The sequence below is a fragment of the Triturus cristatus genome, chromosome 11 (genome assembly GCF_964204655.1).
Source record: "Triturus cristatus chromosome 11, aTriCri1.1, whole genome shotgun sequence".
Lineage (NCBI taxonomy): Eukaryota > Metazoa > Chordata > Amphibia > Caudata > Salamandridae > Triturus > Triturus cristatus.
The window spans coordinates 984,517,291-984,535,385 of record NC_140594.1 but is presented as its reverse complement, the minus strand read 5'-3'; positions in this window follow the sequence as shown (position 1 = coordinate 984,535,385).

The following is an 18,095-nucleotide window of genomic DNA, read 5'->3' as shown; positions in this document are numbered from 1 at the left end:
CTGGAACTTCACTACGTTTTATAGTTGTTCGACTTGCCCCTGTATCGAGTAAAAATTTTCTATCTTGACCTAATAATTCACTATGTACATAAGGTCCTTCTTGATCTACAGGAATCTCAATAAGGGGTAAGTCAACTTCCCTCTCTAGGCTAGTTCATGCGTAACGCTGATACTCAGGATATTCATACTGTGCAGTCTGATACATTTGTCGTGTTGTGGTCTGTGTGGCAGCAGCAGGCAACGGTGGTGCAGCTGGCACAAACTGTATTGGCTGTTGTGCGGCTGGCATGGCCTGGGCATGCTGCATAGCTCCTTGTTCATTCTGATCTTGTCTTAGTGGCCGTGATCTTTCTTGTGTTTTACCTATAGAGATATTATGTTTTAGCACTGGACAATCGTGTACGTAATGACCTGGCTTTTTACAATAATTGCATGTCCCTTTTACAGGTCCTGCTGAATCGGAATGTGTCATACCCTTTTTATGTCCTTCAGCTGGTACTGTCTGGGAAACTAGCATTTTCATTTTTGTGTCTTTCATGCGTCTGTGTTCATGTTCTTGTTCCTCTCTAATTCTATTGTGATGGTACTGTAACATTTGTAACATTTGTGTTGGAGTGTTACCTTGCCAGGTACTCTCGAATTTTAATACTCTATTCTTCACTGGGGGCAGAGCATTTTCTACTAATTTTGTTACAAACAGATGCGGGTATGATTCGCTACTTGCTTTTATGCCACTATTTATACCAAAACATTTCTCGAATCGGGCATAGTAATCACTAGTGTCTTCATCTTGCTTCTGTTTACAGGCTGAAATTGTACCCCAATCTTCCTTTTTCGTAGTTAATAAACGTGGCAGTACCTGTACTAGTAAACCTGGTAGTGCTTTAGTTTTGTCCCCAAGCCCCGAACCTGGACCTCGGGCCCTTTCTTCTGCTTCTAATGCTGACCATTCTATCTTTTGGTCTCCTACCTCCCACTCTTTTTCCTTGAGTTTCTCATAAATGCCAGCAGGCATCAACACCTTTAATATTGTCATAATGTCGGGATAGGTATACTCTCCCATGAGTAACATGTCTTTAATTTCTCGGTGAAAACCCGCTGGATCTTTGTCATGACTGGGTACCACTTTCTTCATTTGTAACAGTTCTATTTTTGATATGGGCGTATATACAAATACGCGCCTAAACTGGTTGTCCTCGCCTTTTATTGGGTGCACTTCTCGTAAGGGATTCTGTCTATCCATGTGATACGTTGTTCTTTCCTTGCCGGACAATGAGGCATGCTCTGAGCATACAAAAAGAATATACTGCTTTCTTGATACTAGAATTTCTTTAATTAATTCAGTACCTGGACCTCTCCATTTATTCATAAGCAATTCAGTCAATATGTCAGGTAAGGGACCAGGGTCCGAATGCTGACTCCGATATAGTATAATGAGTTGTTGAATCATATAAATCCCAGCTAACCTCTGTTCATCTGGGGTGAGATTCAAAAATGTGCGTACTACTGTAGCATCACTATATTTTCCGGGACTGTCCACCCAGTGGACAGCTGCCCTGGCTAAATCTTGTTCATCCATAGAATCGAGAAAATGATAACCCCTTCGTTCTCGGAGTAGTTTGTCGGCAGTTTGGAACGAATGCTCGTTAGACCTTATATTAATTATAGGTATTTGGAAATTCTTGTTATTATCTGGACATATCGGACGTATTGAGTCAGTATGACATCTAGTCTGATCCCTATTACAAGATCTTCCTCTACCTACATAGGCTATGGTGTCCAACTGTCCCGCGGGCGGTCCTGACCCTTCTTCCTCGCTTGGTTCGAACTCGTCTGTCTCTAATCGCTCTTCGTGTAGGCGTTCTATTTCTTTACGGATCTTTCGGCACATGGCTATTATACAATTTTGCTTATCGTGTCTCCCTTCTGATATATTCTGGCTCCATCTTGTAAGAATTTGCATTGCATCCGGGTCTACCCCCGGTCGGTCTTGATTTCTGATCACACAGTTTATGAGGAAACGTAACAGTTCCCCCTGTATCTCTACTTTCTGGTATTCCATAGCTCTGTTAATACATTCTGGATCTCGCCCTGTTTGAACAAAATGATATATTTTATCTAGATGCGCAGTCATTCCTGGTAACTTCGCTAAATACCCTGCGGCTCGTCTGATACGTAATGATGCCAGGATCATTTCGTCCTCTTTACCGATCACCGGGTCATATCTACAATCTATAAGAAGTTCCTTAAGCGCACGTTCACTTACGAATTTGGGTGTACGTGAATGCGCTGACTCTTGAAAAATAAGTTTATTTATTCTAGGTGGCGTGGAAAAAGTATTGGTAGCACCTCCCGTGGCCCCATCTGGGGCGTCGGGTGTGAAAGGATTCGTCGAACGTGACACGGCAACTATAGGTGTGGACACAGCTATGGAAGTACCTGTAGGGACAGATGCGGAAACAGATGTGCTTGCCGGAACTTGTGACTCGATTTGTTGCTGTAGGGATACGGGTGCTGGATCTTGGCGTTGGACCTCCCTGGTATGCGGTCTATGTGGGGCGGAATTAGCATACTCGGGAGCTACGTCATCTAAATATGAGGAAAGAAAAACATCTTCTGCGGTTCTAGGATGCCCCTTAGGATGTACCTTAATTGGGAATAATGGGGGTGACAAGTCTTTCGGTATCTCTAGAGTAGCCTTAGGTAATCCTTCGGCTAGAAGGGGATACATACCATTCATGAGGGCATTTCTTTGTCTATCTACTTGTTCTGATTTCACTCGGATACCTTCCTCAATTAATAGATCTTCTTGAACTTTATTTGAACTTTCTTTACTCTTCTCTTCCTGTCTACGTGCTTTTTCTGTACGTCTATGAGATTCTTTACGCCATAACTCAACGGCGTCTTTCTGTGACTGTCTGACTTTCCTTTTCCATAACTCTTCCTCGACTTTCATGATGCACTCTGCATCCCAGGTCCCAGCTGCGGGCCACCTCTGACTTTCTGGTAATCCCTTGGTGTAGTCTACCCATAAATCAAGAAATAATATAGCGTCTAAGCCATGTTTGTGATACATGAAGTGCCCTGGAGTATCCCTAGGAGGAATAGGGACGGCTTCTTCAAGTACCCCTTTCCTAGTAGTGATCTGTCTTAATTTCGAAAAGAGCGGCATATTGACAACTGATCCGATACTTAATTTTGAACACACTTAATACAAAAGCACACTAATGAACAACCATTCATACCACAATATGCAGGACGTTTAACACATTAGACATTAAACATTAAACATTTTTTAACCTTTAGAATAAGCAACAATGATGATCGTCTGCATAACTAATCACCAAGCATAATTCTTGACAATAACTAGATACTTCGGAATACTTGATATACTGCTAAACAGTACAGATACACTGCTAAAACAGTGCAGACCGGATTCGTGTACCCAAACCCGTCTTGACCGGCACAACCTATGTGCACGTCAGAAATGCCTCTCCAGTAATGGTACTCACCGGGTAGCTTCGGAAACGGAAGGCCTCGGTAACCTGAACTTGGACCGGACTGGACTCGACTCGACTCGTCGGGAACTGGACTTGACTTCGAACTGGTGGGTCTCGGTATACCTCGGATCTTGCTCTCTCAGCTAGGCTCTGGTCGGGATACTTCGCACTTCTCACCGCCTCGTCTGGGTGTTGATCGTAGTCTCAGTCGCCCCCGCTTGACCGGAGGGAGATACAGGAAATCCTGCTGGTACGCGTAATTGTCCGTCCAGCTGTGGCAGGAGACCGGGCCTACAACTCACCGCCGGCGCGTGAGATGAGAAAGTGTCCCTATTCGGGCGCCATCATGTGGTAAATAAAATTCCTTTACCGGGACTGAATTTGATACAGAATCATAATAAAATAGCTCAGTAAAATGAGAGGCAGAATCCGTGATATTAGAGTTTCGGAATGGGCTTTATTCCAATAATCGATTATAATCGGATGCTCCAAGTTCCATCACCACGGGGGTTCAGGAAGTGAAGTACATACTTTATTGACAAGAAGTAACTATTATAGTACATACATTATAATGAAGCAAATACAGTAGGCGTAACAATTGATAAGGAACTTGACGTTGTACCTGCGTAACCGAAAATGGGTGTAATAAGGAGTAAAAAGGAAACATGATTGGTTATGATGTCATACATAGGTGGATCTATAAGATAATACTTGACATAGATGCGCGCGCAGCAGTATGACGTGTAATTGACATGTAACTAGGGGGTGAAGGGGACTTGACATTAGCTCTACATGTGGAGACGAAAAGTCTGGGGGGTCAGGTCAACCTAATCCCAAATCATATCTAACATCCTATGTTTAAAGAACTATGTTATCCACAAAAGAAGGACTCTCGGACAGAATCTATTCTATACTGACTGTGCGTGCGTGTACAAGCGTCTAAGTGTCTACACTGAATGCGAGGGGGTAGGAATATTCCATGGTGACAGGGCTATGAATTACTTGCATGAGGACAGAGAAGCCGGGCCTTTTGCTTGGTAACTGGAAGAATGTTTACTTAAACTACTAGGCAGGAATGCATCGGCTGAGGGGGAAGCAGATAATTCGAAGGTGAAATACAGTTCTTGGCAGAGAATAGGCTGATGTCAGGCTTCGTGAGCCGCGCAGAGAATGAGACAAAGTTCATGGTCACAGATGCAGGCTCAGACTGGAGCTTTCAGAGGCAGAAGGCAAAAGGAGTTTGATGACAGAATTAGGGCCTACTTGCCTGGACTGTAAAATGGCATAAGTGAACCATATAAAGCCGGTGGCCTTTCATATTTAGGAATGGAATATCCGGCCTATTCATGGCGGATCTGACAGAGGACATGTTGACGGTGGACGCACATGTATTTGCGTCTTCATAACTGGAACTGGAGGGAACATACATGTACTTGTGACATGCACATAGAACCGTTGGGGTCCAAGATAGGGGACATAGCTGACCAGGAAAATCCACATTTCCACACGATGGTAGAGGCGGCCTTGTTAAAGACATGGTGGGGGCATGGGTCGGTCGGGGATCCGGAGTGGATGGTGTTCATCATGCGTGTCGTGTCTTCGAGGGTCACTTTGGTCCATGTCTGGAGGATAGCGGCGGGGTGCGTAGGTTCGTTCGATGGGTGCGGGGGTGGAGCGCCGAAACTGTTGTGGATGTCGGCGATCTTGCGGTGGAAGTACGAGGCGAGGGAATCGCAGAGGTCCTGCGAGGGAGTGATGTCGTTGTTGCTGGTGCTGGGGTTGGAGAACTCCTTGACGATGTTGAAGAGCTCCTTGCTGTCATGGGCGTTCTTGTCCAGTCGTTCCTTCAAAGATTTCTTCTTGGTGGTGCGGATGAGCTGGTGATGTCTGCGGGTGGCGAGTTTGAGGGCGGTCATGTTGTCGGTGGTCTTGTCGAGGAGCCAGGCCTTCTCGAGGGTGCGGCAGGCCTTCTTGGAGTCCTTGAGTTCGTCGGTGAACCAGGGGGCCTTCTTGCTTCTGGGCCTGTTGAGTGGGTTCTTCAGTGGGGCGAGGTCGTTGGCACAGGAGGTCAGCCATTGCGTGAGGTCGAGGGCTGCTGTGTTAGGGTCCGTTGTCCTGACCGGTGGGTTCTGGCTGAGGGAGGTGGTGAGCTGGTCGACGGTGATCTTACTCCAGTTTCTGTGGGGAACCTGCTTCGGGTGGTGGTGGACCGTGTTCTTCTTGAAGCTGAAGTGGACGCAGCTGTGGTCAGTCCAGTGGAGTCCGGTGCAGTGGCTGAAGGTGATGTGCTTGCTGGATGAAAAGAGGGGGTCGAGCGTGTGGCCGGCGTAGTGGGTGGGGGTGTTGACCAGTTGCTGGAGTCCGAGGTTGGCGAGGTTGTCCAGCAGGGTGGTCGTGTTGCGGTCGTTGTTGTTCTCCAGGTGGAAGTTGAGGTCTCCGAGGAGGATGTAGTCGGTGGAGGGGAGGGCGTGAGGGCTGATGAAGTCCGTGATGTCTTCGCAGAACTGTGCGCGTGGTCCCGGGGGTCTGTAGATGAGGGTGCCTCTGAGGGTAGTCTTGGGGACGGTGTGGATCTGGAAGTGCAGGTATTCGGCGGTGTTGAATGCGTCGGTGGAGTCAGTCGAGATGCGAATGGTGCTTTTGTGAACGATGGCGATGCCCCCTCCGGTCTGGTTGTTGCGATCCCTCCTGATGATCTTGTAGCCGTTCGGGATGGCCATGGCGATGTCAGGGGGCTGAGGAGTCGTTCATCCAGGTTTCCGTGAGGAAGGCGACGTCTGGAGATGCGGTGTCGAGGAGGTTCCAGAGTTCCACGGCGTGTCTGTGGATGGAGCGGGTGTTGATCAGGATGCACTTGAGGTGGTTGCTGTAGTCCGTCTTGGTGGGTGTGGTGCTTGTTCGGAGGCAGGAGAAGTTGCAGGATCGGCAGTCGAAGGGTCCATGGGTGCGTCGCGGGGACGCTCGGTAGCATCCGGGGGCTCGGGCGGGTTTGAGTGCGATGAGCGTCGCGAAGTCGTAGGTTCTGCGGGGGGGCTGGCGGGCGTGGGGGCAGGGGGTCTGGCGCTGGGCGCGGTCCGGCCGCGGACGGGCGCAGACGGGCTTACCTTTGGCGCACCTTCGGCGCTCAATCGGCGCTCCCGCTGCGCACGTCCGCTGCGCGGTCGCTGGGGGGGCGTCATAAGTAAGGAGCCGGGAGGGAGGGTCCGTTGGGAGGCGGGAGGCTGGGTGGCCAATGGGCAGGGAGGAGAGGCGGGACTGCGGGGTCAGCGGCGGGAAACCAGGAAGGCGAGTTACAGGGCCAGCGGCGGCGGCGAGGAGGCGAGGAGAGTGGCCAGCAGCAGCAGGAGGAGAGCGGCGTGAGGCGGAGGTCAGCGCAGGTAAGGAGGGAGCGGCGTGAGCGGGGTCGGTACCAGCAGGTAGGCGACAGGCGACAGGCGACAGGCAGCAGCAGGCGACAGGCAGCAGCAGTGCGAGGTGAGCGACCGTCTGTGTGGGGCACAGGGGTCACACTGACCAGCCCGCCGCGGTCACCTTAAGTAAGGAGCCGGGAGGGAGGGTCCGCTGGGAGGCGGGAGGCTGGGTGGCCAATGGGCAGGGAGGAGAGGCGGGACTGCGGGGTCAGCGGCGGGAAACCAGGAAGGCGAGTGACCGGGCCAGCGGCGGCGGCGAGGAGGCGAGGAGAGTGGCCAGCAGCAGCAGGAGGAGAGCAGCGTGAGGCAGAGGTCAGCGCAGGTAAGGAGGGAGCGGCGTGAGCGGGGTCGGTAACAGCAGGTAGGCGACAGGCGACAGGCAGCAGCAGGCGACAGGCAGCAGCAGTGCGAGGTGAGCGACCGTCTGTGTGGGGCACAGGGGTCACACAGCCCATCCTGTCTATACTACAGCCCTCTTTGTATCACTGTCTGTCAGGAATACACAAAACCCAACAGCAGGATCATTCACGGTCATTTGACCCAATACAGTGGCCGAAGGCACAGATGGTTGGGACAAGAAAATGCCAACTTGCTAAAGTTGGAATTTTTAGAATTGTGACCTAAAATTAGGCTTTACCGTTAAAAAGAGTATTTTAGTACTTATTAACCTAGTAAGGTAACCCTGTGCTGAGAAAGATGGGCCTTACAAGAGTGAAAAAAACGTTTATGAGTTTTTCACTGCTAATACATATAAAACTTAAATACAGATGTCCTACTTTTTTAATACAATGTACCCTGCCCTAGGAGCCTTTAGGGCCTACTGTAGTGTTGACATGAGTAATGTTTAGGCCATGCAAAAGGTTTATTTTGCCAGGTCGAAATGGTAGTTGAATACTGCACTACAGGCTGCGATGGCAAGCCTGAGACATGTTTGAAAGTGCTACTTTAGTGGGTGGCATAATGTGTGCTGAAGGTCTACTGGTAGTATTTAATATAAAGGCCCTGGGTACATGAAGTACCATTTACTAGGGACCTACAAGTAAATATAATTTCCCAATTAAGTGTCCTCAGAGTCACCTTGTAGCTAACTATATCCTGAGGGGTTTCTTGGGAGCTTGCTCTCATCCCCGGTCAGACACACTCTTTTTTGGGGAAAACACACCTGCGTAAAGATACGTATCAGTATTCTGGCCCCTGCAGGTGCAATCACTGTTCTCAGAGGTATAGCCTCAGAGTGCCCTAGACCACCAAAACCTGTAGCTTAGGGCAGGCTTGGGGCCCAGCATGTTGATGCCCACCCTCTCGAAGACGAATCTTCTACTTTCCTCCTGTCTTCCACTGACCTGGTAGGTAGGACAGGACCTGCAGAGTGTATCTGGAGTCATTTTCACCCAGGAGCAATAGAAGTAGGTGACTAGCCTTGCAAAGGCTTGACCTGCCCTAGATGTCCTGTCAAGGGTACATCATGAGCCAAACCCAATAGGAAGGCTGTATAGCACTGAGGAACCACTAACACGTGGTTTGCACCAGGCTCTGGAAGCTTTGGCTCACTATACAGGAGATCATTCTCCCAATAAATAAGGTGATCACCAACGGGGTCACCAGCTGCCTTGGCCTTTGCCTGTCACCGTAAGCCCTCAAAAGTAAAGCACACTCTCCGGGTTTGCAGAACTATGCCTGAGATGATCCCACATAACCATCTAGTACCTTTTAGAAATATTACATGAAATCCACCCAGGACTGGCTTGACAGCTTCTGCCAGCAGGGCAGTGCTTCTTCTGTAACTTCCCCAGCTCCAGGGGTGCTCTGATGAGAGGCGAGGTAGCTGCTGCCCACATTTTTTTTAGTTTATTATCCTAAATGGGTCATTTGGGACATAGCCACACATGGCCAAGGGGTTCGTGGTGTGCCCACTCTGCCCCATTATGGGCTGCTACTGAATTTTGTTTCTAGCTGTGGAAAGCCAGTCAAATCTTTCAGTGCTGCAGTACTAGCCTAGGTATCATGGTATGGAAATGGTTCAAGGGATGAAATGTCTCCTAGGACAATCAGAGGGCCCCATATTTTTAATTTATGGTCCAGCACGATGTCCACAGTACCAACCTTCCAGATATCACTGTCTTTTGAACTGCTAAATGACCATCCTGGAATCCTCTTTAAATGTAAATTTCTCAAAAACAGCTTTTTACATAAAATAAAGGCATGTTTTCTGAGCAAAGCTTTAACTTTTTGCCAAATCTGTTCTGTTCAGCCATTTTTCTAAATTTCTTATGGGAATTAATATGAGAAATTGATGTTTTGGGACCACGTCTCTTACAATCGTGCAAAATTATTAATTAGATATTGTAAGGAAATGGGCCATTGGTTGCATGGCCCGTACCAGTATTGGGCCTATATTTTACCTCCACTGGGAACCAAACACCCCATTCTAGTGCTTAACTCCCTCAGCGTAGTGGAGCAAAGCACTCCAAGGCCTACTCAAGGGAGGTGGTGTGAGTTAGTGATCATCATTGGCTATAACACAATACCAACACTTGATAAATGATTGTCCAGTCTGTGCTTTTGCTTTTAAAAGCAAAAGTATATTTATTACACACTTACTACTCAATACTATGCAGTAATTTGCAAATATACATAAGAATTATGGAAATACCTTTTGATGACATTGAGTAATCACCTCCTGCCCTCCTAAAAGGGTCATCCTACAACGTCAGGTAAATACATTGATTTGGTCAAAGGTTCAAGAGCAATAAACTACAAATCAAACATCATTTTAGAAGTAAATCCAATAATTAATATAATCATGTGTGAATGCACTTATTAATGATAATAAAGCATGTGTAAATTGATCACAAATTGCTGTCAGCACTATTATTTCAATAAAGCATTAACAGAAACTAAATATGCATTTCTCATGGGTCTGTGCACTTTATAAATACTTATAGCACTGAAAACGCATTTATAAAAATTGCCCCTACAGTTTTTTTTTCTTTCCTTTTTCAGGACTTCATGTTTGGTTCAGATACATCAATTGTCATCTTCCACAAAGCCCTATTATTCTTAAGTCATTGGTAACAAACTTGAGAATAAGTGCACAAGCTATCCCATTAACCTTTTAACTGTTAAGGAAAAAGGTCATGCTAGTCAAATACATTACAGTAGTCACTTTACATTTATTACACCTGTCGTTATCCACAACCTCCTCTCCCCTGATGCCATCTGGTTCCTGGTTAAAAGAGAAAAAGAGCCAAAGAGGTTAGTGGCCCCTCTAGGGTGCCCCCCAGGTAAAGGCAAGGGGACCCCTTTGGGTCCCCAGGTGTCAATGTCTTCGTCATTGCCTGAGCCTTCCAGGGCCCCTCCCATGTGAGTGTACAAGGGTACCCATTTGCGACCTCATGTTTCATCATCGCTGTCCTCGTCCGATCCGTCCAGTGCAGTGTAGTCATGCAGGAGACTCTGGATCTTCTTCTGGCAGGCCACAGTCAATGTAACCTTCCATACTACCAGCCATTTTCTGGAAAACAGAAGAACATCTATAAAGCTGCACAGGAGTCTCTAGCAGTCCTGGAGGTCTACCAATGCATTTCCCCTGGGAACAGACTGTACATCACTGACTCTGCAGTGATGCATGATGCTGGTTTGCAGGCTCTAAAACCTATGCTTGGGGCCTTCAGCAGGTCCTGCATGTAAACGTACTCCCAGAAGAGATGGTAGTTCATCTTGTCAGCAGTGCACCCTCTCTGGCAGGGGTTTGTATCAGTTAAGCCCTCTTGCGTGCATGAAACTCTTACTGGCAGACCTCTTTGGATATTCATCCAGTTGATGTCTTAGTGGTGGTTGGTCAGGCAATTGGAAGAGATGTTCTCCGACACATTGTTCAATGTGGAAGAGGGGAGGCCGTCGATCTGTTTGCTGATGTCTCTTGCACATATCTGGCATTGGACAATCTTTCGAGACTACTTGGCCAGGGTGTCAGCTTCCAGACCAAACTCGTTGACATATGTTTTTACTTCCTTGTAGAACCATGGGGTATCCCAGTTTTAGGGGCGGTGCTCACCCACTCTGCCCATCTGGGGTGCCTCCACACTGGCAACAGGAAAAAGTGTGCCATCAGAAAGCAGGCCTGGCTTTCATCTTCAGTCTACAGGGTGCTGCTCACACAGTGACACACGAAGATTACCCTCAGGATGGTGACAATGTCTGGCACTCCATTGGGTCTTGGACATCAACTCCCTTTTCACTCCGTCCATCTTGGAGCTCCAGATAAAGTAGAAAATGATTCTTGTGATGGCCTTGGCAATTCAACGCTGCACTGGCCACACTTGAGCTACACACCAGAGCACTGGCAGGGTTCCGTTCTGCAGGACCACAGCCTTTCCTTTGATCATCAGCTTCCGGAGGCTCCAAAGTCCCAACTTCTGCTTCATCTTCACCAGTCTCCCTTCCCATGCCTTCTCTGCTGCACCCTCTGTGCCGAACTAGACTCTAAGGATCTTCAGGAAATCCTGCTTGTTCGGGAATGGCAGTGGGTCTTGGTGGGGATGCAGTAGTTGAAGAGTAGGGTTTCCAATTGGTGCAGTTGTTCTTTGCTCCCGACGCCTTTCCAAACTCAATACATGCCCTTTCTAGTTCCTTCGCAGAGTGTCTGTCTGCGCAGAAAACTGAGAAATCGTCCATGAAGAGGGAGCAATTCACTTCACCCTTCCCATTGCTTCCTGGTACTGTCACTCCTCTGATGTTCTTGTTCTGTCTAATGCATTTGGCGAGGTGCTCTATAACACAAATAAACAGAAGAGGGGAGAGTGGACAGCCCTGCTTAACACCTGACAGGACGGGGCCAGTTTTCCATCCATTAACCCATGCCGTGCTAGAGTTGTCTCCGTACATTGTGGTCACCACATCGCAGAAGAAGTTCACCAGATCCCAGTGATCTGATTGTCATGCCCATAAACTCATAGGATATGTGGTCGACTTTTCCTGACCGAAGCTGACCAAGGCCGTCAGAACGTTCCGGCTCTTCACCTACTCGATAATTACCAGGGGCAGATTATCTTAGATATTAACAACCCTGTCTCTCAGACAACTTCGGTGAGTTAAGCTCTCCATAAAAGTCAGTCAACACTCTCATGACATGCTCTTTCTCACTTTAGAAGTTGCCCTCCTAGTCCCGAATCTCTATCAGCCATGTGTGGGCCGAGTGAAGTTTCCTGAAGAAGAACGAATTACATTTCTCGTCCTTCTTGAGGTGCTCAATTCTGGTTCAGAATAGGATTTTCTTGGATTCTTCCTGGAAGTGCTCTGTGAGCTCTTTTCAGGTTTCCTCTATGTTTTCATCCATTTCCCATCCCCTGAGCTCGAGTTCGTACAGCTGCTACAGCTTGCTGTGCAGCCTCCTGAACTCACTCTTTTTTCCCATGCAGCAGCTCTGTTTGCATCCTGGAAGAAGCTCCGGACCCTGTCCTTCACCCATTCCCACCACTCACTAGTGGAGTGCAAGAGATCCCTTCTAGCTGTAGAACACATGCTCCAGACATAGGAGTACTTAAAAACTTGATGGAAATCCTGGGTGGGTCATCCATTTTTGGACCCTGCAGACTTAGGGTCAGTACTGTTTAAATCCTTTGGGGGAGTCTGTGCCACTACTGCAGCTCACCTGTACCTTTGTGGGCATCGTTGATGATGGCTCCGCTGTCCTTGAGCCAGCACGGTGGGGAAAAACAGGTGCAAAGTCCAAGATCCCCACAGGACATTATAGGGCTCTCCCTTGGGAGCAGTGAACATTTGATGAGTGGCTGTCCTACTGCTTAGGAGAGAACTGCTGCCTAAATTTTCTCTTTTTTCTTGCCTCGCGGCCTTGTGCAGTGTGGCCTTTTCTTCCTATTTGGGGGTACCCGGCCCCATCAGATATCCTTTTTAGAACTTACAGAATTTATTTTTCCAAACAGGTTACGCCCCAATTCGAGGTGTCTCTGGTCTCTGTAGGCCAAAGAGAAGCGAAGCTGCACTCTAAGACTGCCCTCTCCATAGGTGTATAGTGGAGTGTCACTACAGATGCTACAGTAAGCCACACTGACTTTCTCTATGAGTGTACACTAACATTATGAGGACTACGCTAGGTCAATATCCAATCCTGCAGAGTTCCGTCAGCACCAGCATACCTGTGTCCAGTTACCAGGCTGTGCAGGTAGGAATCTCCTACATGCAGCCCTCACACATGGGCACACATGTGTGCCCATGTGTTCACATGTAACTACCTACGTGCCTCTTACCATTGCTGCATCGCAGTGGCCTTATCTTCAAAGGCGGACACTGGCGACAAACACGTGCAATCCATTTACCATGGGTTCACTATAGGTGAGTCACAGATTATGACGCTACTTCACAGTAAAAGGATGAAAACCAGGTGATCAAAAAGTGAAAAATCTGGGTGGATTAGATGGGCAGAACCCATTGTCTTACAGATTTTTTATTAGCTTAAAAAATAATAGCTTATTAATAATAAAATATAATTTTCAATATTTAAATAAATGTAATAAAAATGTAAATGCACATTTATTAAACACACTTTTGAATTGCATTTCCTAAATATCAATTGTAAATACAATTGCTAAGTATAGTGTTTTGATTTTGTTTTGTTTAAAAATGTATATTTGTATTCATTTTTAAACCATGCAAATTATTGCAATTTAAATTACTTAACTGTTTGCTAAACATTTATTTTGAAGAGGTAAATGTGCTCTCACACTTTATTAATTCTAAAGTAAAAATAATGATTGTAATTTACTTTACATTTATACTTCAGAATGACATGAATAAAACATTTTTAAATAATTTATAGACTTTTATCATTTTCCCTTATTCTTTCCCATAGGGAGGTATCCACCACAATGATGGAGAACTCCACCATGGTGGTAGAGATCCCCACCTACATGTAAAGATTTGCAATAAGTAACCTTACACCTGTGAATTTGACTCACCCCTTGTTTCAGATATGAATATGTACACTCGGAAATGGTGAATAGGCAAAAGAAGTAATTTTACTGCAAAGTGTAAAAGTAAAGTTACATATATAAATGTACTCCCTTGTGAATTTACATCTATGAATAGGCTCCTTAAACATTTGCTCTTGTTTTGCAGCATTTAAAACTATTCATTGTTCATCTTGGAGATCTTTGAAACCAAATATGTTAAGTAATTGCACTGAGAGAAACGAAAGTCCAACAAATATTGCATACACAATCAATTGCCACATTGGTATAGAGGTTGGCATAGATACCTTCTTACATTCAAATATATAACTAACTTTGATGATCAGTCTTTAAAAATGTTTGCCACACTTAGCTTCATCTTATGATCATTTCATGTCTCTTATTCAACTTTTAGAAAGCATGCTGGTTTTAAATAAAATGTTGTAGAAGTTGCTCACTTTCTATTATTTCTTTCCATGAGTTTTCTCCTCGTAGATAAATGTGAGCTCTAATTTAACCACTATAATACCATGGGACACAAGCTACACATTCCCATGGGGACAACCACAAATCACTACCAATTCCTCATATTGTATCTCAAACAACACCCGTCCAAGGACTGATATTGTACTGCAATAGTGAAAACAGAGATCTAAAGATTTCAGAGGTTCGTTGACTTTTAATCACGCAGCTGAAAAGTCAATGAAGCAGACAGCACATTATATTAAACAATAAAAAGAGTTTTCACAAAATTATTTCATGATCCTTGCTAAAATTTCAAACAAACTATTAACATTTGGAATTTACAGAAATAATTGACGGTGTCCCAGCATCTGAAATACATAATATCTAACATACAGTAGTATTGTAGAAAGCAACTACAATGGTAATCCTCTTGTCAAATGAAAGGGACCATATAAGCATAGAGCCTGAATAAATAACGTATTTAATTTGATGCCAACCTGTAGTAACACATATTTTAGCAAGATGTGGAAACCATAGAATTTAACATACATTGTCTATGTATATCTAATTGAGTCAGTCAGTATGTGTTCTGGACAAGACAATGAATAAGGTGGCTGCTGTTCATGAACAAACCCATTTAGAGATAACCAATGCCCTAGTTCTATGTAGCATTTTTGCCTTACAGAGGTGGTATCATTCAATCGTGTGAACAGCAGAGGACACAAGGCTTAGTTTCAAAAGGATGAGTGCTCCTTTGTACACTTAGGCAGTGGCACGTAATGTGCTCCCACTGATAAAAAATGTATAATGAAAATAGATCAGTAAGTGCCCAATAACGCTAAATAACTACTACTATTACTACTACTGCTACTACTACTACTACTACTACTACTACTACTACTACTACTACTACTACCACTACTACTACTGCTAACTACTACTACTAATAACGAGAACATGTTCTGTAAAAATACCCTCTTAAATATATAACAATTGAAAGTTCGCTCACCACTTGCTCTTATAGGCTTACTTGCATGAAACAGTAGTTTGCTTACAAAATGATAGGACAGGTTGCATGTTTATGCTAGAGGATGTTTAGGTTCGAAATTAGGCAATTCTGGGTGTATATTTGTGTCATCTTTTAAGTGGATTTATGATTCTTCCACAATATGTTTCCATGGGCCTCTGAGCCTTAAGCATGCTATCTTACCTTCTAGAGCTGTAGGGCTGTTGGAAAGTAATTATCATAGAAGACTAAGGGCAGATTTAGAGTTTGGCAGACAGGGAACTCTGTCACAAAAGCCAAATTGACGGTCTGCCTATCCTACCTAGAGTCATGTGGACCATCGATGGAGCGTCCATTGGCTGTGTTTACAGAATCATTCCTCTGACGGCCCAATGGATTAGAGGTCATCATAGAAGGGACTTTACAAAATCTGCAATATTTAGGGTTGATGGTGTCAAAGCTTGTAAAGGACAGGAAATAAACAATAATGACCTCCCCACCATGGGAGAAATGCGAAAGTGGATTAAGAGAAATCAAGTTCCATCACATGCACAGGTGGTGTTTATTAGGCAGTGAGTACAGTAGTTTCCCCAAGGAAAATTCTGAAAGCTATACTCACATCTAGGATTTTGTGTCTCAAGATTCAAGTTGATATTGAGGGGACTAATTTAAGAAAGTAAGTAGTGGGGATACACAGCAGCAAGCCTCAGAACAAGCATACGTAATTTGGTGGAAGGATCATTTTCACTATATTTATCCTTTCAATGAAAGAGGAAATTGCTGATATTTTAATACCTTTTATGTGAGAGCTTTTTTTAACAGTTTGAACAATATGTTAATTGATTATTCATGGAGATAATTGCTCATAGGTATTTGATCATGTTGACAATGCTCAATTTTTTTTTATCAGAGTGACCCCCCTAGGAGCATCTGTTTCTTTATGGTTTATAGTTTGTATCTAAAATGATAAAGATAGACAAAACAGGTTAATTAGGTTGTTGGATATTTGATCTGTATTTGAAAAGTGAGGAGACAACTGCGTTATCTAATAATTTTCCATAAATAAGGCTTCATGAATATTTATGCCTATTCGCCCCTTTTTAATGAAATTATTTGAGGTTTTTATCCCATTGACCGGAACTATGGCACAGTGATTTGTGTGTATACTTTGTGTCCAATTGATACAATTCTGAGTGAAAATCATGCAGAAAACTGATTCCCATAGGAAATCACAATTCATATTAATAAAGGGTTTTGGGCGTCTAACAACACTATGGGCACTGGGTGGTTGGGAATATTTGCTTGATCAATCAAACATAGTGCTAGCAGTGCGATTGAGGCTTTGTTCTCCCAGTGAAAAACGTTTGAATTATAGTTATATTATTTTATTTCACACATTTTGTTTTCCTGTGTTAGATTAATGTAATATGTTAAAGGTTGGTATGCCACATTTTAAGCAAGATTTAGTATCTTTATTGGGTTTATACTTTCAGTGAACGTAAAATTATAATACAAAATAAAAATATTTTTGCGCTTTCGTTCATCCCAACCGGAATAGGGCTAGTGAGACTTCTCTTACTGCTCCATCAATTGATCCTATTGAATATTAGAGGAACTTTGGAAGAAGTGTTTTTATCTGCTGCCTAATTATTTGAATCTTATCTCATGACAAAATCCACATGGACATTTGAACTGGTCTATGCCTCGGAAAACCTGCCAGATGGAGAACGTGCCTGTAAAGGCTGGAGTTTGAGAAGATACTGGATCCAGAGGGAACCGATGATGAAAATGGGGGCTATTGAAAGGAGAATGGGTTATTTGTAACCATCCCTGAATCTCTATATTACAACTGGGCTCCAATAAATCTTCCTTTACCTTTTTTAAATATTCTAATCTGCAATATCACTACGATTAAATAGGACAAGAGAAAATATACTCTCTGAACACAGGTTTAGCTAAATCCCAACAAATAACATTGTCAATCCTTAGCTCAATAAACACTTCATTATGATTCAGACCTTGAGGCCCGTAGAAGTCTACCAACCTTTATTCTTCAAATTTTTAAAATTGATCCTCAGAGGACACCTTCCCTTGCTTGAGCCTCTATCCATAGGCTCGTCCATTTCGATAAGGGTACGAAATACCCACAGCATAGCTCAAGGTTTGGATGCTGGACTATGCCTTCAGGACTGACCTTCTAGGGCTCAATCAAAATTTTAAAAAAATCCAACATGGCAAAATTCTGCATCAAGTTTAGCTCCTCGTGTAAATCGTTTTCAGATTGTATTCCAGCCTAATTTTGGTGCCTTTCTCCAGCTTCCACACATGACTTTGCCACTTTTAGATGTTCTTTTACTTTTCCAGTGATTAACTTCGCCTGTGTTTGACCCTTTATCAATTTCATCCTGTTTTGTTTTATTTTTGTTATTACTTTGCATGGCTTGGACATCTAAGTTATTTATTTCTTTAAAGGGATTGCACGTTGCGTGGCTCGCTACATGCAATGTTTTCACACACTTTCTCTCAGGATTGCTTCACTGCTCATGCAATCTGAGCCAATGCATTCTTAGTAAAATTGCTGACCTTCGTCTGTTAAGTCCACTGTATAGTCGGTGTGTAACCTAATTTACTTCCCGCATCAAGATTTTTACTTCTCATTCCCTTATCCAGCCACGTGAATTGCTTTGATCCCTGATCTTGCCTGTCTCACTGTTGCCTGTTTCTTTCTTCTGGTGGTTTTTGCATT